This window comes from Micromesistius poutassou (assembly GCF_964030765.1).
Source record: "Micromesistius poutassou genome assembly, chromosome: 6".
Classification (NCBI taxonomy): Eukaryota; Metazoa; Chordata; class Actinopteri; order Gadiformes; family Gadidae; genus Micromesistius; species Micromesistius poutassou.
The window spans coordinates 20422307-20436153 of NC_140276.1; positions in this window are offsets into that span (position 1 = coordinate 20422307).

A 13847-nucleotide genomic window follows, 5' to 3' on the forward strand; every position below is an offset into this window, starting at 1 on the left:
TCCTCTTCCTCCGCTCCTCCCCCTCCTCCCCCTCCTCCCCCTCCTCTATCCAATGTTACGGTCCCTGGAAGCCGCTCACAGCACCTGGAACCCCGGGGTGGTTCACCCTAAACCCAGAAGAGTCGGATGGGAACCAGATGCTGTGGATCCTGGCAGACGGCCCGCACTGCGAGCCTCACCAGGACACCGTCCCACCAGCCCTCCTGTCATTCATTGACTTTTAATGACCTTGCCCTTTTACTGTTTTTAAATTGGTTTCTGCCTTTGCAAAGCATGATGCATGCCCTGTGTTTTCATGGTGTATGAATAAACTTGCATTGCCTTTTAAGCAAACAATTTATATACCAACACTAGGCAGACAACTAGAACCGGTCTGAAACAGTTCTCAGCTAGAACTTGTGCCATGTGTTTCTTCTGGGGCAGGATTGAAAGGTCTATTAGAGGTTAAGGGTGTCTGTCTTGCAGCTGAAAGGTTGTTGGTTTGATCCCCAAGGCTGGGGGCCTACCTATTTAGGGTATAATTAGGTAGGGTAGGTAGCCTGGAAATCCAGAGTTCTCGCGAGAGCACAATTTAATTTGCTCAGCGAGTCACTCGTGGAATGAGCAATATACTCACTCCCCGATTTCCCTGGCCCAGAACCTTAACCAATCACATCGGTGTGTCTGATATAGCCGGATACAGCGATTGGTTAGCTCCGCTTGTCTGGATACGTCACCCCTTGTATTCTTCTGATTGGTCGTAGTGTTATCCAATTGCGTGCAGTGATATTTTCAAATGCATGCTTGGTGCCGCCCCTCGAGTTGGGCCATTTTCATTACTCGTTGCCAGACCCTACAGCTTTCTAGACGTGGGTCTGGATTTCCAGGCTTTAGGGTAGGTAAAATCATCTCAAAATAAAGAGTCATACTTATTCTCTATTTGTATTTCATTGTACAGATGGTTTTATCCAACGTTTTAACTTACAGTGAGTTCCAGTTACATGCCATTAATGAGGTGCTCAAGGAGGCCCACAGGTAGCTGGTGGACATTTGGGTGATTCAAACCCACAACCTTCCGGCTGGGGAATCAAACAGCCGTAACGACGAGACTATCCTGACCATCCTCCAGCTGGGCAGTGATCCAGCGGTAAGCGGGGAGGCGGCATGTGTTGACTCCCCAGGCCACCGAGAGAAAGAGAGAAAGAGAGGCAGTGTGGTAGGCAGTGTTTGGTGGGTGCAGTGAGCCTCAGAGAGGAAATGGATGGATTTCCACACTTATATTGTGTCTCACTTTCTCTTTCCCCTGTTAGGGTCCCCCACTTCATCTATCACTCTCTTTCTTCACCCCCCCCCCCCCTCTTTCTGTCTACACCTCAGTAGCACCCCTGTCCTCCGCTGCTCTCTCTCTGCTAGTCACTTCCTCCCTCCTTCTGGGTTCTTCGTCACCTCGGTTCCTTTCCTCTGTTCTGACCTCGCCAAGGCAAGGCAAATTCAGTGTGTGATTCACATGGGCAGGAATACAATCACAAAACATATTGAACAGGACAACAACCTATGCTCTGTACCTTCTCCATCTCTCCTCTACTCCACTGCAGTCTTCACATGTCCACGGCCTCGTAACCTTCTGCCACCCCACTGCTCAGACATGTTTGTTGTGCCCGCTGTGTGTGTGTGTGTGTTTTTCCCATTCCACATGCTCTTTCATGAGACCTATCCTCGCCGCAAGAAGAAAATGACTATGGGAACGAGCCAAGGTGTTTTATGGTCAGCACGGCCCGTGCTCGTAAACGCTGGCTGTTGATCGGATACTGCCATCTGAGACTGGCTACTGAGAGGTGAGACCAACTTCAATGTTTTCTTCTTCATTTTTTCATAAAGCACAAAGATAATTGAGCTCATTTAGCTCAGGTATTGTTTCTGTTACACCTAAATAAATCAAATAATGGATTAAAAAATTTATTAAATTCCAATCTAGGAAGTTGGGCACAGAAAGTTTACAGCTAGGGATGCTGAAGTTATAACTTAATAAGTGCAGAAGACTGCCACAGTCCGAGACACACAGGGTCCTGTTGCCTTGGCTGCTTGAACCCAACAGTGAGGACCTTAATGAGGCAACACTGAGTCACCACTAAGTAGGGCAGCTAGCACGGTGCTTAGCACAGTGACCACAGTGTTTTAATGAGACATGAGTCTAATCACAGCTGACTTCTATGGTCCAAAACGTGCCAATGCTAGGATAGAAATGAAGCAGCCACTAACCCTGTAAAAGTAGAATACAAGGATGAGGATGAAGTCATTTTCTGCTTTAATAGTTTTATGTAGGCTCTTGCTGTGTTGGCACTGGTCGGGGTAATACTTTAGGAACAGGTTACTTTAAATCGACGGAGACATGTAATTAAGAATAGGAAAAGAAAGTGCTGCGAACAGACTAAAGGCGTTTAGGAGAGATGACAAGAGTAGGCCAAAACAAGCAAAAAATAATAAAACGAATAGAAGGAACAGAGGGTAGGTGTGACTATAATTGTAACTGTGTGTGGGGGTAGCAATTCAAATGAGTGTGGTTTAAGCGTTTTACTCTACACTGTTTACCTCTTCACCACAGGTTGTCTAGGGGGGGTGTTTGTGTCCGCCAGCAGTCAGCAGTGGTTTTAACCCTGATACTTCTGCCAGGATTCTGGGCTTTTCCAAATCTTTTGCTCTCTCACTGCCCACATGTGTCTCCCACCAACCCTCCCCTCACCCCCTCACCCATACCTCACCCCCCTGGGGGAGGAGACTGGCATCCTAGAGATGCCATGTCCATGCTGTCCATGCTCACAGACATTTTAATTTGCCTTATTTTACCACTGAATTTAATGATCCACTTATCAGCTGGATCAGTGTTTTTTTTTAAAGTGAAATTAAGAAATTAAGTGATTAAGTGAAATAAAGATAAACTACAGAAAATAATTAGAAACTCTAAAAGATAATTAAGGGTGATCACACAAAATTCACCATATATCTATGTCGGTCAACAGCAGGGAAGGAAATCCATATGGTGGTAAAACTAAGAAAATCACTGGAGTCTGTTTGACCCCATACTGTTTTCAAACTAAAAGCACACAAGACCGTGCCAACCAAAGACGAGGTCACTTTAAACCGACCCACGGTTGTACTTCCAAGAATCATTTAAAGAGTTTGAAATGCTGCCAGCCTTGGCTTGAAGATTAGTAGGAGAAGGATTCTCAATTGAGGATATTTTGATGGTGCAATCACAATTCTTTCCTTCAGAGTAAAAGCGTTGATAGTCCGCTTTCCTAACACAGATCCAGAATACAGATCCAGTGCTGCCTGTATTAGAGAATTTCATCTGATCGGTTGTACATTTACATTCTTTGTCCAAAAGAAATTCAGATACATGAGTAAATGTGGAATTACATTAGCACCTTTCTGGCTAGCGTGTGGGGAAGCTTGTCTGCTTTGCAGCTTATAACATAACTATATTTTGTTTATAGTAGAACTATATAACAGCTGTTACAGCCCAGAAATAAAGAAAATAGCGAAAGTAAAAAACAAAACAGTGTACATTTGTTTTAATAATCACTACATTTTGTTAATAAAAATCATTCCTGTGCACTAAAATGACCAAAATGACAAACTGGTAATTTCCCACAATTAATTTAATACTGTAGTATTAGGAGTGATAAAAAAAATCAGTACGAATAAAATGAAGATCAAGTGATAAGGTGTATAAGTGTAGATGTATAACAATATTAGTTGCATAGGGTATATTGGGTATATGTTGATTTTCAGCCAGAAACCTGCAGATGAGGACCAACAGCCTCCATATAATAACACATCTATATCATAAAGCACATGTTGTTGAAAGGGGTGGTATTATGCAACCAGGTGTGAGTGTGATCAACCATTGCAAGCCGTTTGGAAATCAGCCTTGTCCTGTGTTTGAGTGACATCACAAGTGGGAGTGTCCACCTAGATGTATGATGGATAGATAAGCAATATTTGCTACATTCCACGGGGTAGGCCGGCGGACTGATCTATCCAGCACACATCTAGGTGGACACTCCCACTTGTGATGTCACTAAAACACAGGAAAAGCAGATTTTCAAACGGCTTATAATGGCTAATGACACTCCCACCTGGCGACATAATATCAACCCTTTAACACACACATTTTAAAACTCTGGCCTTATGAGGTAATTCTTCTGTCCTCATAACATCCACCCTCTTAACCCTAACCCCTTAAACCCTCCGAAGTGGAAGGAAAAACTCTGGTCAATCTATTTGTGACATCACAAACTGAACTAATTTGTGTGCATCACCCAGCCTTCAGCGGTCCGGGGACAAGGTTTTGGACATTAAACAACGCGTGTCGTCCAACAAACCAGCTTCCAAGAGGAGTGAAGAAACAGCTCTTTGACCACAGGGCTGTCTAGGAACACTTTGGCACACAGAGTTTGCTGACACCATCTGCTTGTTGCCGTTATGGCCGCCTTCACCTCTCACCTCCACCGGCTCACTCCACCCTGCTGGTGTCCAGATGAAGGGTTTCAGACGTTCCAGAAGTGATATCACCCTCATGGGAGAGCTGTTCCCTCGCAGAGTCCCGACACAGGGGACGGCCGGGGTTTGGTAGGGAGATGGTTTTCATTAAGGATAACGTAATATCCCTGGGATCCGCCGCTGCGCTCACCATCTTACGTCAGGTGTGACGTGAGTGCGCCTTTATCGTCGGTGTCAGTGCATAAGCATGTGCTGCTCTCGTACAGTTACGGCGGATATGAAGGAACATGGTTTTGAGTCTGAGAAACTTCCAAAGATGCTATCTCTGTCTCTCTTGGAGAATGGAACCTAACCACCAGTGGGTAGAGTAAAGGTGAATATGATAATCTAATGTATTAACAATCTGCCAGCTTACTAGTGCGTGTAAAAGAGAGAGGGGGGCAGCTGTCATGACTGTGGTTTGAACTTTGACTGACTTGTGTCTAGTGTTGATGAAATCACAGAAATCTGCAAAGGTTTGCTGATGGAAGTTATGAACAGATGATTAACCTATCACTCTGGAGAGGCAAGGGTGAATCACTTGCAAGTCCGACGCAGACCAGGAAGAAGGCTTCTAGTTTATGACACAAACAGACACGCACACACATAAATGTGCACATATACACATGCTTGATAATGTTCACCATGGGACCTTGGTCTGTGATTCTATAAACTTTATATACAAGTTGTATATACAGAAACAGAGAGAGGTATCAGGAATGAATAAAACAGCTAAAAAGATGAAAATGAATACTAACTATACCGGCTATATAACTATATCAGCATTGAAAGAAAAACTGTCCTTACACACACACACACACACACACACACACACACACACACACACACACACACACACACAGGCACATGTACACTCTATCACAAAGAATGCAATACTTAACAATTATTCACGGAGCCTGAGGTGAACACTCCAAAAATAAACACGATAACACTTTTTGCCAGGATTTATTTGTTTTTATTAGCGGTTTATTTGTTATTTGTTTTTATTAGCGGTTTATTTGTTTTTATTAGCGTGACGAGACGACCGTCAAACAATATCCTCAAAGTTTGAGATCTCAACCATGGGATATTGACCAATATCCCGAGATAGCGAACCAATCAAATTGCGCCATCTTAGGAGGTTCATGTGTAGCATATACTAAATATGAATAGCGCCCAATTAAGCATCAGTGCAAAAACACACTTCAAAGGCCTACTGCACAATTAACGATAGACTATTTGTCATTTTATTATTTCCCCCATGATCTTCCAATTAACCCGCAGCCCACCACCACTCCCACAACTCCCACAACTCCCAGGCCCCCGTTCCCACCAGCAGTCCACATCTGCTGGGCTTACTGGTAAGCAGCCTCCCACATCCTCCATGGAATCATTTCATTAAACCAGAAACCTGAGAGCGGTGACAGTTGGCACCCGAGGTCAGCCCTGAGCTGCGTTCACACCTATCTAAACACTCTGGGTCAGAGCGGTAGAGACCCAGGGCCCGCAGACCTGAGGCCCCATAGCCCAGCACCCCACAAGCCGGGCCCCCCCCCCGAAGAAATGGATTGAATGGTTATAACGCTAACGTGATGCCGATCTCAAGGAGAAAAAATACATAAAGAGAATATTATGTAATTCATGATTTATTCATTGGAGGCGCCAGCATTTTGGCGTAGTCAGTGGTTTAACCAGTTGAAGGTGAACATATGATATGAATTGGTAGGGGAGTGGATTATATAACATGATTCTCTGGAAGCTTACTCTGACGATTTCATTTATTAATACAAGGTTAAACTGAAATTACTTCCAATCCAAATGCTAAACTATTTTGCCCTTTTTTTTTTGCCTTTTATATTATTTCAATCTCTGTAATACTCTCTGTAATAGATTTTGTCGTATTATTAACGATTCTGTCTTTCTATCGTTCTTTTGTTCATTCTGTCTTTCATCCTTTGGGATCTGCGGAGATAAATCAACACAGCAATGAATGGTGGCCATTTTAGGATCGGTTTAAGCTATTTCCCTTGAACACATTCCCTAATGTCAGCACGCATTTAGTCTAATTCTACTCTGGCACACAGGGCTCTCTGAAACATGGAAAGGTCAGGGCGAAAACAGTCCAAGAACAATTCACAACGAAGGCACAAAATGGAATAAAGCTCGGGCAACGCTCTGCCGATGAACTAGTGATCTGAAAGCCCTCTGTTTAAATCTTCAATAGATACAAAGATTCTAAACGTCTGTCAATTTATGTATATTTATTTTATTACATCATTAATAATTGACCGGCCATACATGATATGCAAATCTATACATACATAGACAGTTGGCTGTGCATGAGTTTTTGCATGGCAAATTATTTATACTATAACCCTCCTGCACTGTATTATAGAACAAATGTAATAGCATACAGTCACAAGTAACATAATAACATTCAAGAGAGTATTTGGATACATTAAATGTGTCAATGTGGTGGCAGCATAGAGGGGGGGTGACTCCAGGACGCTGGTTTCATTGTTAAGCCCTCAGGAGGTGTCATGGGCCTGACTTAACGAAACATCGGTGAAAGAGGGTGCCCACTTGATAACCCCAATGAAATGCTGCATACTGCATAGTGCTGTTAGTTGGGCTATTTGTCTTGTGTTTTTTACCTTTGGTTGGTAGCTTAGTGACCAGCGTGCTTATAAGGTTGGTTTGGGCAGGGGCTCCTGAATATGTGTTTTCCTTGGATTTTGGCACAAGGGATTATAACATCTAATCCTGTGTATTAATGAAAAACAAACAGCTTCTGCATTTAATATCAGATGTGTTTTAGGAACCTAAATCTTATTTTTATGAACCATCTCCTGTTGGCCTAAAAACATGGCCAACAGGAGATGTTAAAAACATCCTCTCATGGTTTTGAGTGATCCACCTTTCCAAGAAGAAGGTTCAGAGCTGGGAGGACCCTCTGTGGCGGGTGGCCAGGCGTTTAGAACTGTCCACCGTGGGCAGGTCTGCCGCACGCTCCTCCAGGCCATCAGGAGAAGGAGCTCAACATGAGGGCATGTCAGCGGACCAGAAGTCTGACCTCTTGTGAGACGTCGGTGGAGAAGCGCGCGCGGCCGGGGCCTGAGAGGGCCAGCGGTGGAGAGGTGATGGGGAGTGCGCTCATGATTGGCCGCCGCTGCAGCACCACTCAACTGTTCCTCACGAGGAGCACAGGAAATCCCCCAAGACATTAGATAGAAAGGGGAATGGTGGGGGAGAGGGGAAAGACTATGGTCGACTGAGAGCCAACACTGTGTGTGTGTGTGTGTGTGTGTGTGTGTGTCCTGCTGCGCAAGTGGAGCTTTTACAAAGCTCCGCAAAAGGTTCTTTGAGAATCCCGACCTGCTTGCTAGGACCAAGCTGCTTGTATATAAAGCGTCCTACCCGCACTCCTCTATGGCGCAGAGACACAGACAACATACAGAAGGCATCTGAGAGCTTTGGAGTCCTACCATCTGAGACACCTCAGAGAAATCCTGCGTGTCAGCTGGGAAGAGAAGCAGACAAACAGCAGCATCCTGGATGATGCAAACATACACAGCATCAGCACCATTATCACAAAGCACCAGCTGCCATGGACAGGCTGGGTCCTACGGACGCCTGGTACTCGCTTCCCAAAGCAGGTCCTCTACTCTCAGCTGTCAGTTGGCCACCGTGCAGCTGGAGGCCAGAGAAAGCGCTACAAGGACAACATTAGGACAAAGAAAAAAACAAAACATTTTTTGGACAAACCAAAAAATTCAACATTAACAGTTTAAACTGGGAGGATACTGAACGACACAGATCCACCTGGAGAAACTGCCTGCAAGACTTTCCATAAGGACCAACTCCGGCAGGCTGCAAAACTCAAGCAGCAGCAAAGGAAGGAGAGGTTCACCACCTACAGGCCCCCCCATACCCTACCCCTGGCACCTCACATCCACGCCCACACTGCAATAAAGTATGTGGCTCCAGAATTGGCCTCCTTAGCCATCTGGGGACCCACAAGAAGGATACCCCAGGAGGACCATCATACTGGACTGATCGCCGATGATGATGATGGTGTCTGTGTGTGTGTGTGTGTGTGTGTGTGTGTGTGTGTGTGTGTGTGTGTGTGTGGTAAAATAGTACGGGTGCATGCATGAGGCATGACTTAATATTATTGGACTGGATGTCTTGAGCTGGAGCAGCACAAACGCGTACATTCCAGGCATCGATCACAGCACAGAGCCAGGAGGTGGAGCCCAGGAGCGCTGCAGACCAGACCAGACCAGACCAGGTCAGCACGGCTCCGGTCCAGACCAGGTCAGCACGGCTCCGGTCCAGACCAGGTCAGCACGGCTCCAGACCAGACCAGGTCAGACCAGACCAGACCAGGTCAGACCAGACCAGGTCAGCACGGCTCCAGACCAGACCAGGTCAGACCAGGTCAGACCAGACCAGACCAGGTCAGTCCAGACCAGGTCAGACCAGACCAGACCAGACCAGGTCAGCACGGCTCCAGACCAGACCAGGTCAGACCAGACCAGACCAGGTCAGTCCAGACCAGGTCAGCACGGCTCCAGACCAGACCAGGTCAGACCAGACCAGACCAGGTCAGACCAGACCAGACCAGACCAGCACGGCTCCAGACCAGGTCAGCACGGCTCCAGACCAGGTCAGTCCAGACCAGGTCAGACCAGACCAGACCAGGTCAGTCCAGACCAGGTCAGCACGGCTCCAGACGGGATCCAAAATGGCCGCATGACTCGCTATGTTTTTGATTTAAAATGGTGTCATACTGGTTTCTAATTCACCAATATAAATGTCAGTCATGGAACTGTATGTAAATGATAAATATGGAATGAATATAAGCATAATATGTTTATGTTCAAATTTTTTTTTTTTAACACTTTGTATGATCAAGCAGGGATTGACCAATCTCAGAGTGCAATTCTAAAACATTTAATAACTCAAAAATATATATGAAAAGGTAAAAGAAATGGAACCTTGGGGAGGGGATTAGAACTTAGGGTTTCAAAGGCGGAGACGACAGAGGAGTGTTCGAAGCCGTGAGGTGCCATAACATGCCACCAGGTGTGGTGTGATTAGCCATTAAAAGCCGTTTTGGAAATCAGCCCCTTACACATCACAGGTGGGCATGTCCACCTAGATGAGCAACGTCTGCTACAGTCCACTGGGTAGGCTGGTAGACTGATCTATCCAGCACACATCTAGGTGGACACGCCCACTTTCTGCCCCTTATGATGTCATAAGGGGCAGATTTCCAAAACGGCTTGTAGCGGCTAATCACACCACACCTGGTGGCATGTCATGGCAGCTTTAATACTCATCTGTGGAGAGGACTAACATCTGGAGGCAGTATTCAGAGCTCACATAAAGACCATCCTCCACAGAACAACACAACATAGAGGTCTGTCCATCCATCCATCCATCCTTCTATCTATTGGCATTTGTTGGACACTTTTATCCAGGTGCATACTGTGAGCCTAGTGGCCCCAGAGGGAATTGAACTGCTAACCCTGGCAGTGGTATTACCAGCCAGTAGGAACACCATTGTCCAACATGTGACCACAATTTTGGTCTGTTGCCAAACACAGACAGCGCGTTGACTCTGTGTGTCATCGACCAACGCATTGTGTTAGTGAATGCATAGTGACCCTCTTACATGTGAAGAGAAGTCAAGCTCAAATTAAAAACTCTTTTAGCTTTTCTTCGGCGTGTCTCAGCACTTCGTCGGACCTTAAACTGTCACTTTTTTTACTTTTTCGAGGTTATGGTTCGTAAATCTAGCGTCTAGACGTGGTGGTGGGGCTCCAGCTCTCCCCGAAGCACCCTCTGAATCACCGGCATCACCGTATATCATCGCTTGGTTACTTTCAACTCAAGGACTTTTAGAGCCACTTGAAATCTGAATTTTTACACGGCACGGACGCTGAAATAAACTGCGCCGTTGACAGCAGCATGGAATCTTCAATAGAAACAACACTGGCCAAAACCAGTTCCAAACCTGGAGCGGTGATGTCATCGCACTTGCAATTGCGGTGACATCACTTTATGTCTCCTTTGTCTAGCCCCTAATAAAGGCCAGAGACCTGAGAGAGGAGAAAGAGAGAGAGGAGACAGAGGGAGAGGGTGAAGGCAGTGAGGGGGAGAGACAGAGGGGTAATGACAACGCAGGGAGCAGAGAGGCTCATCGGCGGACCTGATTCTCCTTCCCTAACTCAACCTAAGGTGCAAAGCCCTGGCGTGACATGGACAGCTTGGCGGCGTGTACCACACTCAACGTCCCGCCGTAAAGGAGCAGACCGCTGACCTGCTCTGCTTTCGCCTCCCGCTCCTACTTCTTCTTCTCCTTTATTGAGACAGGCCGCCGTAAATCAAGCGCCCGCTATACCTCCGGTCCCGCGGCTCACGGTTCGACCGCAGCGCAGCAGCCGAGCATGATGGGAAAACCAGGGAGAGATCTCAATCTAGCGGAGGAGAGAGACAGAGGGAGATAGAGAGGGGAGAGAGAAAGTGAGAGAGTGAAAGGAAGAAAGAAAAGGACAGAAATTACAAAAACAAAGAGAGCATCATGGCAAGTATGACAAAACTAAAGAGAAAAAGAGAGGAAGAAAGAGAGAGTGAGAGAATGACAGAGAGAGGAAATAAAGCAAATATAAATCACTGAACTGTTACAGGTGAGGGATCCACAGCGAGGGGAGATGCATATGGAGGAACCTGCAGCAAAGACAATATAAACAGACTCCATGTTTCAACAGTGTCCCTCCACGACCTTTAAGTTTGAATGACAGGAAGAAACGAAAAGAGCATACTCAAGATAAACTAGAGGCGAGCCAGCGTGTAACAAACGTAAAACAAATCAACCCAGAGCTGCACGCTTTGCTGGCATGATCTCAAACACAACAAATGAGACTGACATTATTTTGAGAGTCGTTTCAAACCAACTCTGTGCCACAACGTTCATCCTGGTGCTAGAAAAAGTTCCCCACGAGGAACGCATTGAATAAGATAATGTTTGGGTACAACTACCTGGACCAGCCAGCTTGAGCATTCTGGCAGAAACCCAGGCAGCCTAGCGACATCCCAGCAACCTTTCAGAGTAACCAGAGCCAGCGAAGAGCAAGGCCGTAGCAATCACCTAGAATGTGCTAATTAGTTTACGGTCTTAAGTTTTAATATAGTTAATCAAGAACCCAAATGCCTTGTCTGCGTGTGCATGTGTGTGTGTGTGTGTGTGTGTGTGTGTGTGTGTGTGTGTGTGTGTGTGTGTGTGTGTAAGCACATGTACGCGTGCGCCTGCATGAGAGTGTGCAAATCTAATTTACCGCACTGCATAACACTGCATAAAAATCTGAAAAATATATGGCTCTGGTCTAGACATTCAATTTGGACTTGTCCAATCGCGGTGGTTCTCCGGATGATTGATGGTGCAGCCAGCCTCAGAACCCCCCTGCCATATCGAGTATCATCACACGGACAGGAGCCCGCACAGGACAGCCTTCCAGCACGCCACCCAACACCCACCTCCCTCTGAGTGGACATAGTTCTGGTTTGAGGGTGGAGTGAGTCCAACACAGAGCTGTGGTTACGTGGTCTGGTGGTACTCCTTATTACACTGGGACGGCTGGTTATATTGCCTGGCCTGGTGAACTAGGGTGGAGACAGAGCCAGGGGAGTGGATAGGATAGGATATTCTTCTCTCTCTCTATGGTCACTGTCTAACCCCTACCTGCTTGTTAATGACCTGTCTCTGTATTCACTGTCTAACCCCTACCTGCAAGTTAATCTTATATTTTAACTTATCTTTGTATGAAGTATTTAACCCCTACATTTCTCTTTAAAGACATGTTCATATGCATCGCGAGGTGCTTTGGAAATATGCAACTCCTTATAGATTAAACCTGATCATTCTGAACATCTCCATTGGGATGTGTTGGTTTTGAATCCAATACGTTCCCCTCTGATGTAACCGCTTATGGTTTATGTGGTAGCGTTTTATGCAGGATTGAATGAAATGATTGAATGGATTGAATGAAAGTGAACTAAAGTACTTATTTTGTGTAGTTAAGGTTAAGCAAGGTATGGTTAAAACCGAGTTGTGTGTTGCTCGAGAAAATCAACACAATGGAACTACCCGACTCCTTCACCCTCCTTCTCCTTCTGCCCCTCTGCTATCCTCTCCTTATCGCCTCCTACTCCCCACTCCTCTCTTCTCCTTATCTTCTGTATCTCTTCCTCTCCTCCTTCTGCTCCACTCCTCGTTCCTGCTCTGCCTTGCATTCATTCTCAGAGCCTGCTAAGACTGGACACACACACACACACACACACACACACACACACACACACACACACACTAAGATCCCCCATACTAGAGGAAGTCGTTTTTGAAATTAGGGTAATTATAGTTGTAATAAGGCCTGGAGGACAGGCTGCAGAGAGGTGAGAACACACAGCAATGTCTCCACCAGGTGCACATGCTGTGTGTGTGTGTGTGTGTGTGTTTGAGAGAGAGAGACTGCTTGTTTATACATGTGGCGGGACATGGAAATGTTCATTGTGTATCTTTGTGTTTGGCACTGATTCTGTGTGTGTGTGTGTGTGTGTGTGTGTGTGTGTTTGTGTAAGTAAATATGTGAACTTGACAGTGTGAACGACAGTCTGTGTCCCCAATTACTGTTCTGCATGTCTATCTATATACATTTGTGCCTTGTATTTGTGAATGTGCATGTGTGCATGTGTGTGTGGGTGTAGGTGTTTCTGTGTGGGTTTATGTCTGCGAATGTGTGTATGTTTTTCCTTTATGGTTGTCCATCCGTCTTCACGTGTCCATGTCCACATTAGGCTTGAAACCAAACAACCACAACCACCGCCATGGCTACCGTGTTTACATCAGACTGTAAAGAAATGGGACCACCGTTTTGAGGGTTCCGATTGGTGTTCTACGGTGCAACAACATTATTTGACATTTTTGCCGCCAGTAGCCGAAACAATCCATATTTTGCACATGGGTGGGACTGGAACGGCCACTGCGCAGAAGTCAATGGCCACAACGGATTAATATTCAATCTTTGATAACTTTTTAGCAAAGCTTTGGGCCTCCAACCACTGTGAACCACCTGCAGGCCGTGAGTGGAACAATATGCTGGTGGCCTCCGGCTGCTGCTCCGTTTACATGCTGTCCTCTCTGCGCTAGAGGTTGACATGTGGTCGTGGAGGGCCCCGGTGGGATGCTGGCCCACTGCCATGCTCTCGCTCTAAGTACTTCCCCAGAAGGAGTGGTGGGATGACCACACAGCTCAAGCTCTGTC